At 39.5% G+C, this 20,501-nt stretch overlaps 1 pseudogene; it reads right to left on the reverse strand.

Annotated features, from left to right (window-relative positions):
• The window catches only part of LOC124799238, a 40,167-nt pseudogene extending 19,893 nt beyond the window's left edge, over nt 1-20,274 (reverse strand).
• Between the last annotated feature and the right edge of the window lie 227 nt (nt 20,275-20,501).

A 20,501-nucleotide genomic window follows, 5' to 3' on the forward strand; every position in this document is an offset into this window, starting at 1 on the left:
ATTAGCTTCCTCAGCTGAATGTCATCTTTTTCAAAGGAACCATCCCAGCATTTGTCTTAAATCATTTAGGGAAATCGAGGAAAAGCCAAATTTTGGTGGCCCGATGGGACTCGGGTCCATTGTCCTCTCGAAGGCAAGTCCACTGTCTGACCACTGTGGTGGCATGACCTAGTCTTAATTAAGCCAGAAAATCCTGGGAAATGCTGACATACTTATTGATTTAAGATATAACAATTTAAAACAATCCTTTCATGAATTTCACTACAATTTTCTGCTCTTTTGAAAAAAAATTCTTTTGACTGTTTTGATGTTGTTTAATATGTTTAAATAATGATGGCAGTCTCTATAAAAGGGCAGTTTGACTTTTAAGTTTAGTTATACTGTTTTGAACTACATCCTTCATCTATTTGTCCACCCAGAAGTGCTATAGGATATAACTTGAAGACTATGGTGAGGTGGTGGGGGACAGTCATGTGTTGAGAAGGAGGTGCTGCCAGAAATGAAGCGTGACACTGCATACAGGGAGAATAAAAATACTCTATTCCATATTCATTTACAATCTAATTCTGGCCCCCATATGGTTTTACTTTTCTCCAATAAGAAAAAAAGAAATTGTCAGTAACTGTCTTTATAAGGTCTTAAAAGGAAACAAACAATAGAAAATCTAGGCTGGAATAATGACCATATTATAAAAAAGATATATTGCCATTTACTGTATACAGGAGATGTTAGGTGACAGACAAGCACAACAAAAAGACTACTAAACACGTAAGCTTTCGATCAGAAAGTCTTCTTCCAAAGTGGACAAAACACACACACACACACACACACACACACACACACACACACACGACCGTTGTTTCTCCCATGATGCGCAGTTGCTCCCAGTCTGGTCCTAGCAGCCAGAGACAGTGGTCATGTATGTGTGATCTGCATTTGCGTGTGTGTGTGTGTGTGGGAAAAGGGGGGGGGGGGGGGGGGGGGGTTTGCACCAAAAACTTACGTGTTTAATAGGTGTTTTTTTTTTTTTTTTTTTTTTTTTTTTTTTTTTTTTTTTTTTTTTTTCCCCCCCACCCCCCTGCCTGCAACACAACATCTACACTATACAGTGAGTGCCAATCCATCCTTTTCATAATACTGTCATTACCACCTTGCCAAGAGGCATATTGTGGAGTAATCCAAAGGGCTCTACTAATTTGTACAAGAGGAAGGAGAGCACAATCTCAATGTAAGTTTTTAGAAAACTGGTACGTGCATTACTTCTGCAAACCTTTCAGAAAGGACACGGTATGCACTTCATTCAGCAAGATGCGTAATAAACAATATTAGCAATACTGCATCAAACTTGTTCACTTTCATCTTTGGATTAAACATTCGATTTCAGAGAGTACAGAATTTGGCAGAATCAAATTTTGGGGATATGTGGAACTGGGACAATGGCATATTTTTTACCCATTCAACAAACTAAGCACTGCTGATTGCTACTTTTATTGTGTCTGCTGCTGCAATGCATATATGAAACTGTAAGTGCAGCATCTATGATGGAATAAAATGTTATACAAATGAAACAAGCAGGCACAGTGAAATAGAGTAGTATGGCTCATCATTTCGGTCTCACAGATTAGCAGGTGTTGACTTGAAAGATAATACTTAAGAAGTTGAATCCAAAGGAGAGGATGTACCGTATTTACTCAAATCTAAGCTGGTCTTTTTTTCCGGTTTTTGTAACCCAAAAAACTGCCCCCGGCTTAGAATCGAGTGCAAAAGCAAGTGGAAGTTCTGAAAAATGTCGGTAGGTGCTGCCACAACAAACTTCTGCCGTCGAATATATGTAGCGCTACAGCCGTGTACCGCAAGTCTCTAGAGGAACGGAGGGTTCCAAATGATTGGAAAAGAGCACAGATAGTCCCAGTCTTCAAGAAGGGTCGTCGAGCAGATGCGCAAAACTATAGACCTATATCTCTTACGTCGATCTCTTGTAGAATTTTAGAACATGTTTTTTGCTCACGTATCATTTCATTTCTGGAAACCCAGAATCTACTATGTAGGAATCAACATGGATTCCGGAAACAGCGATCGTGTGAGACCCAACTCGCCTTATTTGTTCATGAGACCCAGAAAATATTAGATACAGGCTCCCAGGTAGATGCTATTTTTCTTGACTTCCGGAAGGCGTTCGATACAGTTCAGCACTGTCGCCTGATACGCAAAATAAGAGCCTACGGAATATCAGACCAGCTGTGTGGCTGGATTGAAGAGTTTTTAGCAAACAGAACACAGCATGTTGTTATCAATGGAGAAACATCTACAGACGTTAAAGTAACCTCTGGCGTGCCACAGGGGAGTGTTATGGGACCATTGCTTTTCACAATATATATAAATGACTTAGTAGATAGTGTCGGAAGTTCCATGCGGCTTTTCGCGGATGATGCTGCAGTATACAGAGAAGTTGCAGCATTAGAAAATTGTAGCGAAATGCAGGAAGATCTGCAGCGGATAGGCACTTGGTGCAGGGAGTGGCAACTGACCCTTAACATAGACAAATGTAATGTATTGCGAATACATAGAAAGAAGGATCCTTTATTGTATGATTATATGATAGCGGAACAAACACTGGTAGCAATTACTTCTGTAAAATATCTGGGAGTATGCGTGCGGAACGATTTGAAGTGGAATGATCATATAAAATTAATTGTTGGTAAGGCGGGTACCAGGTTGAGATTCATTGGGAGAGTGCTTAGAAAATGTAGTCCATCAACAAAGGAGGTGGCTTACAAAACACTCGTTCGACCTATACTAGAGTATTGCTCATCAGTGTGGGATCCGTACCAGATCGGTCTGACGGAGGAGATAGAGAAGATCCAAAGAAGAGCGGCGCGTTTCGTCACAGGGTTATTTGGTAACCGTGATAGCGTTACAGAGATGTTTAACAAACTCAAGTGGCAGACTCTGCAAGAGAGGCGCTCTGCATCGCGGTGTAGCTTGCTCGCCAGGTTTCGAGAGGGTGCGTTTCTGGATGAGGTATCGAATATATTGCTTCCCCCTACTTATACCTCCCGAGGAGATCACGAATGTAAAATTAGAGAGATTAGAGCGTGCACGGAGGCTTTCAGACAGTCGTTCTTCCCGCGAACCATACGCGACTGGAACAGGAAAGGGAGGTAATGACAGTGGCACGTAAAGTGCCCTCCGCCACACACCGTTGGGTGGCTTGCGGAGTATCAATGTAGATGTAGATGTAGATGTACACAGGCATGCTTCGTAGGCACAAAGATAAATACTGGCGCCAAAACCTCTGCGTCAGTAAATAAATTAAAAAAAAAGGTGGAAGACAATTTTCATACATTATCCAACGAAGTAAATACAAATTCCGTATTGTTCATCTTCGAATGTAGCAGAACTTCAATGTATTACGAAAATCCGACTGGCAAGACTGTTTGGGATGTTTGTCAATATGGCCAACTCTGCGTTCTGAATTTTTTCCTACCTGTGAGAAGAGATGGTTGCTAATAGGAACCTGATGAAATGTGAATCACATGCAGTATTCTCTTCATCATAAGAGTAATACGAATATAAACATTTTGCCACGTATTCTTTCGTGTTTGCTGCTATCTTATTTAAATCCTGTCTGCCTAATAAACTATGAAACTAGAGTGAGACAACAGCAAACGCAGAAGAATATACATATCGTGTCATGTTTATATTGGTATTATTCTTATGCCTAATAGTGATACAGTCATAAATGAAGCACGGCAACTGACTAGATTTTTAAATCTAAGATGACTCTAATTTCTGTGCAGAATTTGATGTACTAAAGAAGCGGCCGCAAAGATTTTCAAATGGAGAAAAATTTTCGCCTAACTCTCGTTCAGAACATGTTCTATCATACACAGTCTACTATTTGGTTCTTGTTGATCATTATCAAAGAAAGCAGCAGAGTAAGTAACAAGAAATAGTAGTCTCTTGCCATTGTTCTGCTAATGAGATGATTTCTCTCTCTTTTTTTTTTTTTTTTTTTTTTTTTAATTGTAAGCGGCGGTAGCATGCACAAAACCAAGCCATGCCGCGAGCGACGACAGGCCGCAAACACGCACTATCAGAATGCGACTAACAATGCATGACACAGTACAGTAATGCATTTTCAGCTTAGAGTGACATAAACGCCTATAACAAGGAAAACGGCACTTATCAGATCAAAGCAAAATAAGCAATCGATTCAAACCAGACGAAGCACGTGAAAAAGGAAGGGTACCAGTATAAATACGGAGGAGCGCCTGACGCATAGCAGAGGCTACCTGGTAAAGCTTAACTGCTAAGCTTACGACTCGAACCAAACTACTGTAGCTGTATCGTCAATCATTCGACCTAAGTTGTGTCTCATATTACAATGGACCGACTTTGTTTCGATTTGGAGGTGCGGCCTAAAACTTTTCTCTCCCCTTGAACTTCGAGTCTCAAATTTCAGGTGCAGCTTAGATTCAGGATTTTTTTTTTTTTTTTCCTTCCTTTATTTCGAGTCTCATTTTTCAGGTTTGAGTGCGGCTTAGATTTGAGTAAATACGGTAGGTGGTATTTCAACTAATTCTAACTATGAAATAAAACAAAGTACAGCAGGGAGCTCTGACGAATCAAACAGCAGTGATGAAGATTCTGATGAATAGGAAAGTATGAGTTAAGAAATAAGATGCTACTGAGATCGTAAATTTTTGTTGTGTTGATGAATCTGTTAACAAACGTATTCAAAAATGCACTGAAACATTGGCACATGTAGTGTTGGGAGGTGATAAACTGTCATTACTGTTAGAGGAGCTCCGTATTTCTTGCTGTTCTACTCCTACATGACACTGTATCTGAAGGTATAGAATGAATCTTCACTGGCTAGAGAAATGGGTAACACAATTTTACAAGTCTCTGCTGCCATGTAACCTCTTCAGGGAAATCATGACTGTACTAAGATTCAGTTTGTGGTTGACAAGGTCAGAGTCATTAAGAAATGCAAGGCAGCTACCATGTCAGTCCTAGAAGAGAGAGACGTAGCAAACTGTCAAAGCATGTTCATTCCCGGTCCATATGTTTGTGGTGATGTACTAACCAAGTAATACTGAAGTGTGATCCAAGTCACACAAATATGGCTTTAATAATAACCTCCGAACAATATGCCTCTAAGGACTCAACAAGACACAGAACACTGATGTGCACATTACAAACTAGAATCACACAGAGAGTCAGTCAGCACTGTTCCATGCTTATATATGTGCGAGTTGCCAGCAGATGGCACGGCAGGGACCACACTGCACCCTTGGCTCCCAGAGACGGCCTCCAGCAGCCAGCCTGCAATGATCAGTCGGTGACCAATTTAAAGACGCATGTATGGCAACACCACTCTCGGTGCACTCACACTGACACGTACTAGTAGCACGATACAGCAGTGATTAGTAGTAGTACCCCTCCTGTCTTACGGGCCTTTTATCTGGCTCTACAATTTACTTTCCTGGACCCACACAAATGCCTGATCCTCCTAATTCAATTTGCTCTGCAGACTATTTAAAATTCATAACGAAAAAGGAGCCACAATTGCACTTTGTGTGCCAGTTACTTTCCAATACATTGGCACCAGCTGATCTTATTTAAGAACACTCAACTTTCGTAGCCATACTTACAGCACATCCTTTGCTTCCTGGCCTAAATCCAAGTTAACTCTCAGCCCCCCTCCCCCCCCTCCCCCCCTCTCCACACACACACGCCCCTCCCCCCCTCTCCCCCCCCTCCGAATCAGCTAGTTGTGTGCTGTTATCTCACGTCACACCCTAGTCTATGAGTGCCCAGCTGTCTGTCGCCTGACTCCTCTACCTGCACCCCTAGCTAGCCCACAGATGGCTCCCCACTCTCCCACGAGCCACTAAATGCTTCCCTCCAAACCCCTCCCATCTCTCTCCATCCCTCACATTGCCTCAACCCACCCCATCCTACCCCACTCTAAAGCCCCACCTCGCTCCAGAACACTCACCATGGGCCAGTAAAGAGCTGGCAGTTGAGCGACCACAACATAAGGAGACATGCGCATGTGAGTGTGTGTGTGTGTGTGTGTGTGTGTGTGTGTGTGTGTGTGTGTATGTGTGTGCGCGCGCATGTTTTCCCTACAGCTAGAAAAAGAAAGTGCATTCTGGAAGCTCACCAAGCACCGTACCTTTTAGTTTGGAAAGTAGAAGATGAGGTACTGGTGGAAGTAAAGCTGTGAGGACGGGTCGTGAGTCGTGCATGGATAGCTCAGATGGTAGAGCACTTGCCCACGAAAGGCAAAGGTCCCAAGTTTGACTCTTGGTCCGGCACACAGTTTTAATCTGCCACGAAGTTTCATATCAGTGCACACTCCACGGCACAGTGAAAATCTCATTCTACATACCTTTTGTTCATGTGCCTATCGATGAGACAGTGCTTCTGCCTTTTGGTGAGCCATCTCCTTTATTCCTAAATAATTCGTAATTTTCAACAGAAACTTTCCGTACGTTATTATTGCATCCTACATTACAATATGCAATTTCCACAATATGTGGTCATCTGTGAATATAATGGGGGTAACAACTGTAGGAGACCAAAAACTGACTGCAGTAGGCAAGTTCAAGTTATTGTATGCTGCAGTAGTTATGCAGAGGTGAAGAGGGTCACACAGGATAGGCTAGCATGGGAAACTCCATGAAACCAATCTTCAGATGGAAGATCACAACAATAAAAACATTTGATTCAGCATACACCAGACTCCAAACAGCGTACACAACCTGTATGCTCAGAAACACAGAAAATCATATTGGTTACACCAGCAGGAAACTTCAGCCCATAATTGTTATGGAACACTGCGGTGATTTTGTTCATTAATAAAACCCAAAACTGGGGAGTAATAAGAGAGTATTGTTGTAACATCTTATCAACCTGGTTATCTAAATACATATTAAGAAGACTGGTAAAGTGTTATTTTAAAGCGCCACGAAAGTATTTGAGCAATGTATAAATTTAGAGAATCAGTGCATAATATTGAAAGCCTATCTACATTATCTATATCTGCATGACTAGTCGGTAATTCACAATTAAATGCTGGCAGAGGGTTCAGAGAACCACCCTCAACCTATTTATCTACCATTACACTCCCCTACAGCATTTGAGGAAAAACAAACACTTCAATATTTCCGTACAAGCTCTGATTTCTCTTATTTTATTACAATGATCATTTCTCCCTATGTAAGAGGGCTCTAACAAAATATTTTCACATTCGGAGGAGAATGTTGATGATTGAAATTTTAAGAACCTGCTCCAGCAAAATGCTTTTGCTTTAATGACTGCCACCCCCATTCACATGCGATATCTGTGGCATGCACTTTCCTGTTTCCCAATAATACAAAATGAGCTGCCCTTCTTTGAACTTTTAAATGATGTCCTCTGTCAGTCCTACCTGGTAAGGATCCCACACCATGCAGAATACTCCAAAAGAGGACAAACAAGTATAGTTGTAGATAGTCTCTTTAGTAATCCTAATCTTCTAAATGTTTTACTATTAAATCACAGTCTTTTGTTTGCTTTCCCACCGCATTATCTATGTGAGCATTCCAATTTAACTTATTTGTAAATGTAATTCCTAACTATTCAGTAGACTTCACAGCCTTTAGATCTGCGTGAATTATCATGTAACCAAAATTTAGTAGATGCCTTTTACTACTCATGCGGATGACATAACAATTTTTATTATTTAAGGTCAGTTACCACTTTTTGCATCATATGGATAGGTAGCCTAAATCATTTTGCAGTTCATTTTGATCATCTGATCACTTTACAAGACAGTAAATGATTTGCAAGACTGTAAATGATAGCATCATCTAAGAGGACTGCTCCGATTCTCTCTTAAATTCTTAATGTAGATCGGCAACAGCAGGTGGTCTATAACACTTCCTTGAGGAATGTCAGATATCACTTCTGTTTTACTTGACGATTTTCCATCAATTACTATGAACTGTGACCTTTCTGACAGGAAACCACACATCCAGTTGCACAACTGAGACAATACAACATATGATTAGAAAATGCTTGTGAGGAACTGTTTCAAAAAGTCTTCTGGAAATCTGCAAATATGGAATCAATTTGAGATCCCCAGTCGACAGCACTTATTACTTTGTGTGACTAAAGAGCTAGCTGTGTTTTAAAAGGTCGATATTTCTGAATCTATCTTGGCTATTTATCAATGAATCATTATCTTTGAGATAATTCATAATATTCAAACACAATATATGTTCCAAAATCCTAATGCAAATCAACATTAGTGATATGAGTCTGTTATTTAGTAGATTACTCCTCTCTTCTTTCTTGAGCATTGGTGTGTCCTGAGCAACTTTTCAGTCTCTAGGTATGGATCTTTATCAAATGAGCGGCTATATATGATTTCTAATGGAGCTATTGTATCAGCATTCTCTGAAAGAAACATAACTGCTTTATTACACTGAGGAGAGCTACTACTAAGTTACTCACAGTTGCAGTTGCTCTTGATTTGAATACTGCAATATTTACTTTGTTGTCTTTGGTGAAGAAATTTCAGAAATCCGTGTTTAGTAACCCTGCTTTAGTAGCACTGTCATCAGTAACATTACCACAGCTATTGTGCAGTGAAGGTATTGGTTGTGTCTTGCCATTGGTGTACTACACATGCAACCAGAACCTCTTTGGATTTTCTTCCAGATTTCAAAACGAAGTTTCACTATGGGAACTATTAAACACATCTTGCACTGAAACCCACCCTAAGTTTCGAGCTTCAGTAAAACATCGCTAATCTTGGAGATTTTGCATTCTTTTAAATTTTGACATGCTTTTTTTCATTGCTTCTGCAGCTGAGTTTTGACATATTTTGTGCACCACCCTTTTAATTTATTTGGTATCCTTTCAATTTATTTGGTATATATCTCATAATTGATGTCGATACTATTTCTCTGAATTTAAACCATGTCTGGTCTACACTTACATAGTCAGACTTGAAGGAGTAGAGACTTAGTAGAGACCGTCTCCTTGGAAGGCATCAAGTTAATTTTTATCTGCTTTCTCATTAAATGCCCTATTGTGTAGGGCTGAAAATTAATAGAGATAAGGCAAACAGAATGTGCGAAGTAAGTGGAAATTACTCGTCTCTTCCCCGATTACAGTGCAATAGAAGATACTACAAGATGTTGACAGATTTCCATATCTCGGTAGCTTTATATGTAATAATGAGGTCACAGATGCAGAAATCACCAGCAGAACTGGAAAATCAGTCCATATGGCAATTAGGTCTGTAATATGTCAACAAAGCTTTGACTGTACTCCTTTATCGTTTATATGTGTGAGACTTGGAAAACGTCAGTAAAATCAGCACACAGTCTCCATATTTTTCACCAACAATGCTATAGACGAATTCTGAAGATGTTAACCCAACCAAGTTACAAACGATGAAGTGTTGAGAATACGACGTCTAGACAGCCTGCACAAAATTATTGTTGAAAGAAGACTGAAGATTGCAGGTTTTGTTCTACGCATGTAAGGTGGAAGAATCCCAAAATCAACACTGTTGTGGGAATCAATGGACAGATACAGATGTACAGGAAGACCTTTTAACACTTGGAACTTTTGCAATGAATCTTCAATGCATGGACACAAACTTGGAGGAAGGTGAGAACGTGGCAGCTGATTGAGTGAACTAGTGGAAACCAGTTCCTTGTATGGTACACAGCAAATCTGAGTAAGTTAGTAAGTAAGTAAGTAAAGTAAGTACAACTGGGGATTTTGCAAAACTGTTGGATGATCGATATTATTGTCTATATTTGACACTGTTGGACTTCTACCTTTTCCTTGATGTGTATTCTTCAAATTGTGAGTTTTATGAGAAAGCTGATAGGTACTTACCAATCAACCTTCCCTCACACGAACTGACATTGTCTCTTTGTAAATTCTACTGTGCTAACAATTATCTACTGAGAATCCTCGACTAGGTCTCCGCAGCTCAAATGAGCCAGTTTCTTTTAAATTTCTGTCTTTGGCTATAATTGTCTTCCAAGTATGGTGACACAACATCCTGTCATGAAACTTTTGCACATAACAAACAATTAACATTTGTGTTTTAGTGTTCTAAGCTGTGAGGTCATCAGCGGACAAATAATTTAGTACCTATTCCTGGACAGCCGGAGTGGCCGTGCGGTTCTAGGCGCTACAGTCTGGAACCGAATGACCGCTACGTTCGCAGGTTCGAATCCTGCCTCGGGCATGGATGTGTGTGATGTCCTTAGGTTAGTTAGGTTTAATTAGTTCTAAGTTCTAGGGGACTGATGACCTCAGAAGTTAAGTCGCATAGTGCTCAGAGCCATTTGAACCTATTCCTGATGTGCTGTTGTTTGGAACAACAACTGACATGATCCAAAATATTACTTTCTTTTATTATAGCTTCACTTTTATTTTGTCTAATGATTACTAATTTCAGTATCAAATTCCATCATCAAGCCACTATATGATCAGAAAGCATAGTGTATCTTTAAAATATTGTTTAATAAACAGATTACCATTATATCATCATTCCTTAAAATAATGTCCAAAGTGGAAGGACAGATGATTAATTTTGAGTATATACAAAAGTCAGAGTACTGAACCGGATATGAAAGAAGGAAAACCAGAAGGGCAGTGAGAGACGGGTGCCTTCTATCACCTTACTTCCTTAATATGTTCATCAAGGAAGTAATAACAACAACAAAGAAAAGATGACAAGAATCAAAAGGTAATTTCTGGAACACTCCAAGGAAATGCGATAGGACCATTACATTTACAATGTATATAAATGATCCAGTAGAAAGTGTCAGAGGTTCCTTAATATTGTTCACAGGTACTACACTTGTCCATCAGAAAGTAGCAACAACAGAAGACAGTATCAATTGGCACAATGACCTGCAGAGGATTGGTGAATGATGCAGGCTCTGGCAGTTGACCCTGCACATAAATAAATGTAACATATCACACACACACACACACACACACACACACACACACACACAGGAAAAGAAATCCAATACTGTACAACTACACTATTAATGACAAATTGCTGGAAACAGAATCTACCATAAAATATCTAGAAGTAACTATCCAGAGCAAACTTAAAGTGGAACGACCACATAAAACAGCAATAGAAAAGCAGATGCCAGACTAAGATTCACAGGAAGAATCTTAAGTGAATGTAAATTACCTCTGTGTCCTTACCCAGTAGGACTGACAGAAGAGAGAAAGAAGATCCAATGAAGTGCGGAGTGTTTTGTCACAGGATCATTTAGTCGCTGTGACATCATTACAGATATGCTCAGCAACTCCAGTGGTAGATGCTATAAGAGAGCAGTTGTGCATCACGGAAAGATTTACTACCCAAATTTCGAGAGAGTAGTTTCCGAGAAGAGTCTGACAACATAATACTTTCTCTCATATACAATTCACGAAATGATCACGAGAAGAAAATTTGAGAAGTTCGAGATAATACAGAAGCGTACTGACAGTCACTCTTCCCAAGCACTGTTCACAAGTGGAACAAGGCAGAGGGGATCAGTTGGTGGCATGAGACGTACCCCCTGCCACACACAGTTAAGTGGTTTTTGGAGCATGATGTCGATATGGAAACTTAATTGCATGCATATACACTGCAGATTGACGACATCGCAATAGTAAATCAGAGTAGGAACTAAATAAAATGTTTCAGGCCTTAAATCAAGAAGTGGTAAAACTAAAGCTAAAAATGAATACAAAGAAGACAAAAGTTATGGCTACAGACAAGAAAGGAGGTGGAGGTAGGACTGACACAAGAACAGGCAATGAGCAACTCAAGAAAGGAACTGAAATTCACTATCTCAGTAGCATTTTGCAAGAAAACAATCAATATTTCAAGGCATTCAAGAAAAGAAAAGCACAGGTGAAGAGTTCCTTCCAAAATAAGAAGAAGCTGCAACTGAATAAACATATCAGCTTCCACATTAAGAAAATATTTGTAAAGACCTTTGTGTGGAGTGTTCTGACACACAGATGCAAAATCTGTACATTAGAAAAGCCAAAGGAAGCTCACCTCAAACCTGCTGAAATGTGGTTCTGGAGGAGAAGTACAAGAACTAGCTGCATTGACAGAAAAATTAAAGGAAATAGGAGAGAAGAAAGAACCACTGAAAGTTATGCGCCAGGGCAAAGCAAAATACACTGAACACTTAACTGGAGACGATAATCTTTTAAAACACATTTCTGAAGGCAAGATCGTAGGTAAGAAAACAAGGGGATGACTGAGAACATCCTACTTAAACAATATGATCAATGAATGGGATTTTCTTCACACATGGAGATGAAGACAACTGCTGAAGAGAGGAAGCTGTGGCTGCAGAGACAAGGTTTAACCTTTTGGAAGAGTAAGGACAAACTAATACAAAATATGAGTCTGCATGGTAGCTACATATGGAATAAATGACAACTTCTTGTGTGCAGTCATCAAGTCACTTACCCCAGTAGGTGTCTTATCTACTAAAAGTAAAGGTAACTGTTGTGCTTTCAATAGATGTGAACTGCACCCTGAAAATGGTATGTCTAGTTTGCAGTTGTACAGAAGCTTTTTATTTTGCAAAATGGTTCAAATGGCTCTAAGCAGTATGGGACTTAACGTCTGAGGTCATCAGTCCCCCAGACTTAGAACTACTTAAACCTAACTAACCTAAGGACATCCCCGCCTAAGGCAGGATTCGAACCCGCGACCGTAGCAGCAGCAGATGAACTGATGCTGGTACTTGCTACTGAAACCAGTAGTACTTAGACACAACAAAATTGTGACTACAGAATTAAGAATAATTTTTCCAAACAATCGAGTATTTTTTTCAAAACAACACCACAATAGAGGAAACTTATTTTAAACTAAAGACACAAAAGAAAAAAAGAGAAACTGTAAAGATCTTGAGTCTCATAAGACTCTCTTGGGAGGAAAATATAAGATATTTAATTGGTAAACTTGCAAGGCATACTTTTTTACGTTGTATAAACTATGAAACTGTTAGCATCGTCAGCTAAAATTTACTTCTTCTGTCTTAATATACCTTCCTTCACTTACAGCTGCAGTGTGGAGACAGGGGTGAGGGTGGGAGCGGGGATGGGGGCGAGGGTGAGGGCGTACTGCTTTAAAATGGTGATTCTTGTACTGATATTTTTAACAACAGATTTATATCGTTTGCTTATGAAAGTCTGCATGCGATGACAGCTGCACTAGTAATACCTTCACAGGGTCGTATTCAAGTTGCAAGGCTAGATCTATGCCAGCCATGACACGCTCCCAGCCTTTCCTCATCGTGATCTGGTTGTAGCATTGGGACTGCAGGGTGTCTAAGCTGATGTTCAGACCATCAAGCCCTGCCCTCTGCAAGGCAACCAGCTGTCTTGTCAACATGAGGCCATCAGTTGTCATTAAGACACTTTCGAGATCTTTTATTTTCTTCAAGGCACCTGTGAAACAGCAAATTATTCTAAAGAAACTGAAACAAATAATTTGTAACATTGCTGCTGCATATAAAACAAAACTCCAGTTGATAAATTGAAAATACAAATTCCTTAAAAGTTAACTGTACATTTGCCCTAATACAAAGAGATAAGAAGGGTTAATAAACTGAATTGAAGAATGCAAGTTAAGATAGCAATGAAAAAATAATTAGAGGCATGAGATCACCTACTGCAACAGGGAAATGGGAATCAATATGAACCATTACCCAGCTACTGTCAACTGATTCCATGTCTCCATGCACACTGTATAAACCACTGTGGGTTCTACGACAAAGTAAATTGTTGTACCACACATTATGGTTTTTCCCCATTCAATGCTCATGTGGATTGTGGGAAGAATGATTCTTTAAATGGTTCTGTGCATCCTGTAATTAATCTTGCCTTCATGGTCCCTATAGGAGTGATACATATGCGGTTATTGTATAATCCCTAAATACCTCACTTAATACAGGTTCCTGAAATTTCATAAGTTGGGTTTTGTCATATATTTGGCGTCTATCTTCACTTGTCTGGCATTTCCAATTTTTAGTAGCTTCTTGATGCTCTCCCATGCATCAAATAAATCTATGATCAATCATGCTACACTATTTTGTATACATTCAATGTCTGCCATTAGCCTTATTTGTTATGGGTCATACTTAAGCAATATTCTAGAATGGGCCACACAAGTATTTTGTAAGCAATGTCCTCTATAGACTGATTACATTTTCCAGTATCTTACCAATCAATTGAAGTCTGCATTCTGCTTTGCCTACAAGTGAGTCTATGTCACCATTTCATTTCATCCAGATATTTGTATGAGTTGACCAATTAAAACTGTGATTATTTGATAATGTAGTCATACAATACTGTCTTTTATTTGTTTTGTGATGTGCTCCAATTTACATTTCTGAAAACTTAAACTCAGTTGCCTATCTTTGGACCAATTTGAAATGTTATGATCTGACTCAAATTTGTGCAGATTTTTTCCAGGCAATAATTCATTATAGACAACTCTATCATCCAGGAAAAGTATGAGGCTCCTTATAATATCGTCTTCCAGAACATTAAGGTACAACATTAATGTAATGGTATAAATTACTATAACTGTATAAATAAGTTTATAAGTGTGTAAAATACATTGAACTATTTGTTACAACAAAACATTGTACTGGTATACTCAGCAAGATGTTAAATCAGCAGATAGCTACATTTTATGTTCAACATTTTGTGTACAGCATATATGTTGGAAAGGATTTATACCCAAATTAAATAAATCTGAAGAAATGGTAGGGTGTCTCTGGAAAAAAAATCCATAAAAACTCATACAGTCCAATTTGCTATTATGTCACTGTTACTGAAATATAATACAAAGTAACTAAATTCGATGAACATTCTCAGAGTGCAATATGCCTCAGAGTGAATGCACAGTAATGTCAACATTATTTTTCAAGGCTATGTTTGTGAAAATGGATGAAAGCAAATCACACATTTTGTTCTCAATCTGCGGAAGCATTATGCACTGTGAAACACTGTACTGCTGTTCTACATAAAAGCTGTCTCATTGCCAACATCTTTCCCCTGCTGGCTGTTCTACACTTCTCATCACTGATTCAACATGTTGTAAGATATTTTATGCTGTATGACACCACAGTCCAATCTGGTTAGGATAGCATAAAAATAATATATGAACTTCAGTATTGAAACTGGAACAGCAGAACAGCTCTCATCACACTGGATATCAAATCGAGGTTGGATTACAGCCATGGGTACATCATTTCATGCTACTCAACTGTATGTCATATGTCAGAGTTCATCAACTGTAGTGGCTGGCGACTGGTGGCTGGCGACTGGTGGCATAGCCATCTCTTGGCATCCAGTGAACAGACGTTCTACACAGGTGACAGATTTGAAGAAAATGCTGGATACGGCAACAGTGGAACACTCTCTGTATCGAGGTAGCTCAGTACAGCTCAGGTGATGTGTAGTCTTGCATTATCTTGTTAAAACATAACATCACGGAGCCCTTGAGAATAGGGCACAGCGATAGGCCTTAACAAAACACAAATGCAATGGCTGCTGTCCAAATTACTGGCTATGTGAACCAGAGGTTGTGACATGTATCCAGTTGCACCCCATACCATCACATCACATGCTGGACCCGCATGTGAATGACAGGTACAATCTGGCCAGGTCTGTTGGCATCAGAGCCTCCACACACAAGTACATCAATTGTGACGATGTTGCAGAACCGAGACTCATCTGATATGATGACACAGTGCCATTCCTGTGTCTGGCATTGTTGTCAGTTGCACCGCTGTCAGTTCACCTCTCTCTAGAGCTGCATTAAGGGCTTGACAGTCTGTGCTGCTCCAGATGCCATCACATTGTCTGTGTGGATACTTGTCTCACTGTATACAAGCCCACTTCCTGACTAAATGTACACAACTTCACTGCAGGATCACGTACGCATGAGTGAACACTTGTCTGCCCTCTCAGGTGCTAGTTTGGTGGCACTACTGAGGCCCTGCAAGGCATTTAGCATGGCCCTCCTGAACCTACCAATTCTATGTTCGCACAAAATGAGATTCTGAGCAATGCAAGCAGCAATATAGTGAAACAATAAACCAGAGCCTCAGCAGACCATGAGCCTGCCACTGCCAAATCTGGAATGCTGATAAACATTTCTCCTTCTTCCATTATGCTTAACACGGACTTCGTGTAAAGAACCAACACTGAAATAGAATTTCTGAATGAGAAACCTGCTCCATAAGCTTTTTCTTGCATACAGAATATGCATGGGAGTGCTGAAAAGTAATGCCTCTGAATTTTTTATACTGTTCTCAATATCGGTCGAGGTATGACACGTCACGCATATTACTTGGTCAACTTTCCCACTTCACTGACTCGTGGCACACCCCCCTCCCGCAAACAGATGGAGTCGCAATAGGCAGCCCATTCTAACCAGAGATTGTGAATATGTTTACGGTGCACTTCGAGGAAGAGGCGCTGATGTCATCCAAATGGAAATCCATCTTCTTCTTCTTCTTCTTCTGTTATGTGGATAACACACTTGTCACCTGGCCTCATGGAAGAGACAAACTTCTTGACTTCTTTGTACATCTGAACTCCACACGCCACAAAATCAAATTCACTATGGAGACCAAAGAAGAAGGAAGACTACCACTCCTGGACATCATAATCAAGAGAATAACGGACAGCACCCTGTGCCACAGCGTGTATCTGACTCTATAAAACACATAAACTCAGTTCTCCCTATGGCACTGTGAATAATTTCAATAACAAAAAGTGAGATGAATGTTGCAGCGTACATTTAATTTCGACTTTGGCTTTGCATTCAAGATCAGTCTTACCTGAGAGTGCAACATTACATCTTTGGTTAATTTAATTATATGTTCATTAGATTTTGGTTATAAGGCATGTTTTGCTGCCTAATGCTTCATCTCCAAATGCTGGAAACAATCCATGGAGGAAGAGGAGTATGTAAGACATTGGTGGACCAGGTTGGAAGAATCTGTGAATTTCAATACTCTGTAGAAGAGCTCAATCATTTGAAAATAACTTTCAGACCTTGTGGCTATTCTAACAGATATACATAGGGCACTACATTCTAAAATATTTGCATCTTTCACTGAAAAACAAGCAACTAGAGGAAAAGTTCTCTTGCCATTTGTAAAAACAGTCGCAGATCGCGACCTCCGAGTGCTATGAAGAGAAGATATTGACGCAGTGCTTAAACCAAACTGAAGACCACAACAGCAGCCATACTCAAGCAAATTGTTATGCAGTAGTTTCAGTGAATTTGACAATGATGTGGCTGCTTTCATGGTGGCCCAGTCATATTGTGGGGTAGGGAATGTCAGTGACAGGGCTGGAATTGTAGGCGACAGATGGATTTTTGGCAAAGCCTTGTATCAATACCTCCTTAATTATTGAGTTGAAAAACTGTAGAAAACATTCATACAGTAAAATCACACAAAAAAATTTCCTATTTCTGCAGGTATTGTGCCTTCTGTTTCTTTTTCATTACAAAAACATATTGATTCAAGTTTATAAAGTCACAACTATGTCACTGTGATTTGTGTAACACACATTCTGGAACATGTTCCAGGAATGTCATGAAACAGAGAGCTTTAAATACTTACTCTAGCTCATCTTTCAAGACTTGCATGCCAACAAAAACACCATCTATCCAATCTGTTTTTATTTCACTTTCATGTAAAGATTTCTCCACAAAGGATATCATCTGCCATGATTTCTCCACAAAGGATATCATCTGCCATGTAGGCAGTGCAAGAGGAATTCCACACTCACATTTGGGTAATCAAGTGGATTCTGTGTCTTGTCAGAACCAAGCACAACCAACCCAATTTCATCTTTACCACTGGTAAATATCTGGAAACATATTAAATGGTAAAAATAAGTTTTGTTTATAACAAGTTGTATACCAATAAAAACATCACACACAGATACTCTTTATAAAATTATTTAATTGGATAGATAAAAAATCTACTCACCAAGCAGTGGCAGAACACACACATAAAAGACTGTTGTGATAGGCAAGCGTTTGGAGCCAGTGACTCCTTCTTCAGGCTGAAGGGTTGCAGGGGAAGCAAGAAGGGTGAAGGAAAAGGACTGGAGAGGTCTAAGAAAAGGGGTAGATTTTGGGAAAGTTACCCAGAACCGTGGGTCATGGGTGACTTACCGTACAGGATGATAAGGAAAGACTAATTGTTGGGGACTGCATTGGGCAAGATTCAGAAACCTGAGAGCTTAAAGGTGGAAGACAGGGTAATATGCAAGACAGATATTACTACTAAAACTGTACATGAGTTAATAAGAGTGAGAAGCTAAGTGTATTGTATGCAACAGCTGTGGGAGGGGGCAGTGAAAATAGACGGGAAAGACAATGAAAGATGTATAAAGCTAAAACGAAGTGAAGCAAAGAGTAATTACAGTGAAGAAATGCTGAGACAGGAGAAATTAACGTAAATTAAGGCGAGGTGGGTGGTGAGAACCAAGGACACGTTGTAGTGCTAGTTCCCACCTGCGGAGTTCTGAGAAACTGGTGTCTGGCGGAAGAATCCAGGTGGCATGTGTGGTGAAACAAGTGCCGAGGTCATGTATGCCATGTTGTAGAGCAAATAACAGAAAAGAAGACAAAAAAGCTCTACAAACTCTTTATCAAATCTCAGTCAAAACGGGACTACAAATCTCACATGAAAAAAACTTGTACATTGACACAATGTAAAGAGACAGACACCCACTGGTAACAAAGTATGGAAAGATATCACATGAAGGAAGTTTCCAGTGCCTGGAAGAGATTACACAGAAAATGGGACTGAACTCAACATCCAATGAAAAAAGAATCACAAAACTACATAAGGTATTCAGACTTATATCGAACAATTATAACAAAAGAAGTTTTTCCATCATTGCCAAATTAAGACACTGTAGTACAGTAGTTACCACAGGCCTTGTACACCTCAGAACAACAGCAATGAAGGGAAGAACAAAAATCAAAGAGATGGAAAAACAGAAGGAAAGATCTACAGGCCAGTTCAGAGAGAGGGGATCTGGATAAACATATTGACAAAAGAACTGTACAAATACAAACAGAGGATTAAAAACAACACCAGGTAAAGTAGGACAAGGTTCTAGAGACACATACAAATTATGCACAAAAACAGACTTACCAAGAATATTTTTTATATCGTTATGACTAATAAAGGGAAAACCAACTGGGTATAGGAAACCATGGAGGACCTCAAGAAACTAAACATCTCCACAGAAGACATCACAGACAGGAAAAAATACAGAGTAAAAAACTGGAAAACAGAAATTTCAGCAGATATTGAAAGAGAAGAAAATGGAGAAGAACGGTACAGAAGAGAGGAAGAAGAATCACAATGAATATATGAGAAGTTTTTGAAAGACAAACGAAAGAGACAGAAAAAAAGCCTTCAAAATTGATGGTGCTTTACTGCTCTCCTTAAGGGGGTATTAACTAACAATAATTCAATATAATAATAATAATAATAACAATAACAATAACAATAACAATAATGACACTGTCTCTGTCTCAAGAAACTGATCTTCGAAGATCAGCTGAAGTTATCTCCCATGTCTTACTCTGCCTCTGTCCATGTGAATAACAGTAAAATTTAGGCTTATTTGGGAAAACAGCATCAAAGAAATTGTTTATTACAAATGGAACAACAGTATTATAGATTGCACATGACAAAGATTTATTGTCACAAATTGATGTTATCACCACTCTTGATAAATCCTGTTAATATAGTACAATAAAAAATACTAACACCCGATAAATCTCTGTACACACGCCACATTACCACAAGTGAAAACTACATGGAGTGGAAACAGAGGGAGATACTACAACGCAAAATTGTTTCCATCTTATGACCTTTTTGTTGTTGCTGTGGTAGTCTGAAGATTGGTTTGCTGCAGCTCTCAATACTAATCTATCCTGTGCAAGCCTCATCACCTCCACCTCCACATATCTATTACAACACCCACCCATATAAACCTGCTAGTTGTCGTGAAGTCTTGATCTATTTCTACAGTTTTTATACCCCTTCCCTTCCAACACACACATACACACACACACACACACACACACACACACACTAGCCACCAAGGAAGAGCCTACAGCTTTGATTCAAACCCCCCCCCCCACCCCAGTCATACCCTCATACCTCCCTAACTATGCTTTGTTCAATACTCCATCTTCCACAATCGCAACAAATTCCTCCATCCTCCATGAGATGTATACATCTTAAACACCAATCCTGTAAAACTGTTGTCAACCTTTCTGCCACAACTCTTAGCCCAGCAGAAGTCTTGGTACTTTCTAAAGGCCTCACCTTTAGCCCAAAACCTAAATTCAAGTGTGCTGGACTTGTAAAGGACCTTCTTTCCTT

This window comes from Schistocerca piceifrons, chromosome 1 (assembly GCF_021461385.2).
Source record: "Schistocerca piceifrons isolate TAMUIC-IGC-003096 chromosome 1, iqSchPice1.1, whole genome shotgun sequence".
In the NCBI taxonomy this organism is placed as follows: Eukaryota; Metazoa; Arthropoda; class Insecta; order Orthoptera; family Acrididae; genus Schistocerca; species Schistocerca piceifrons.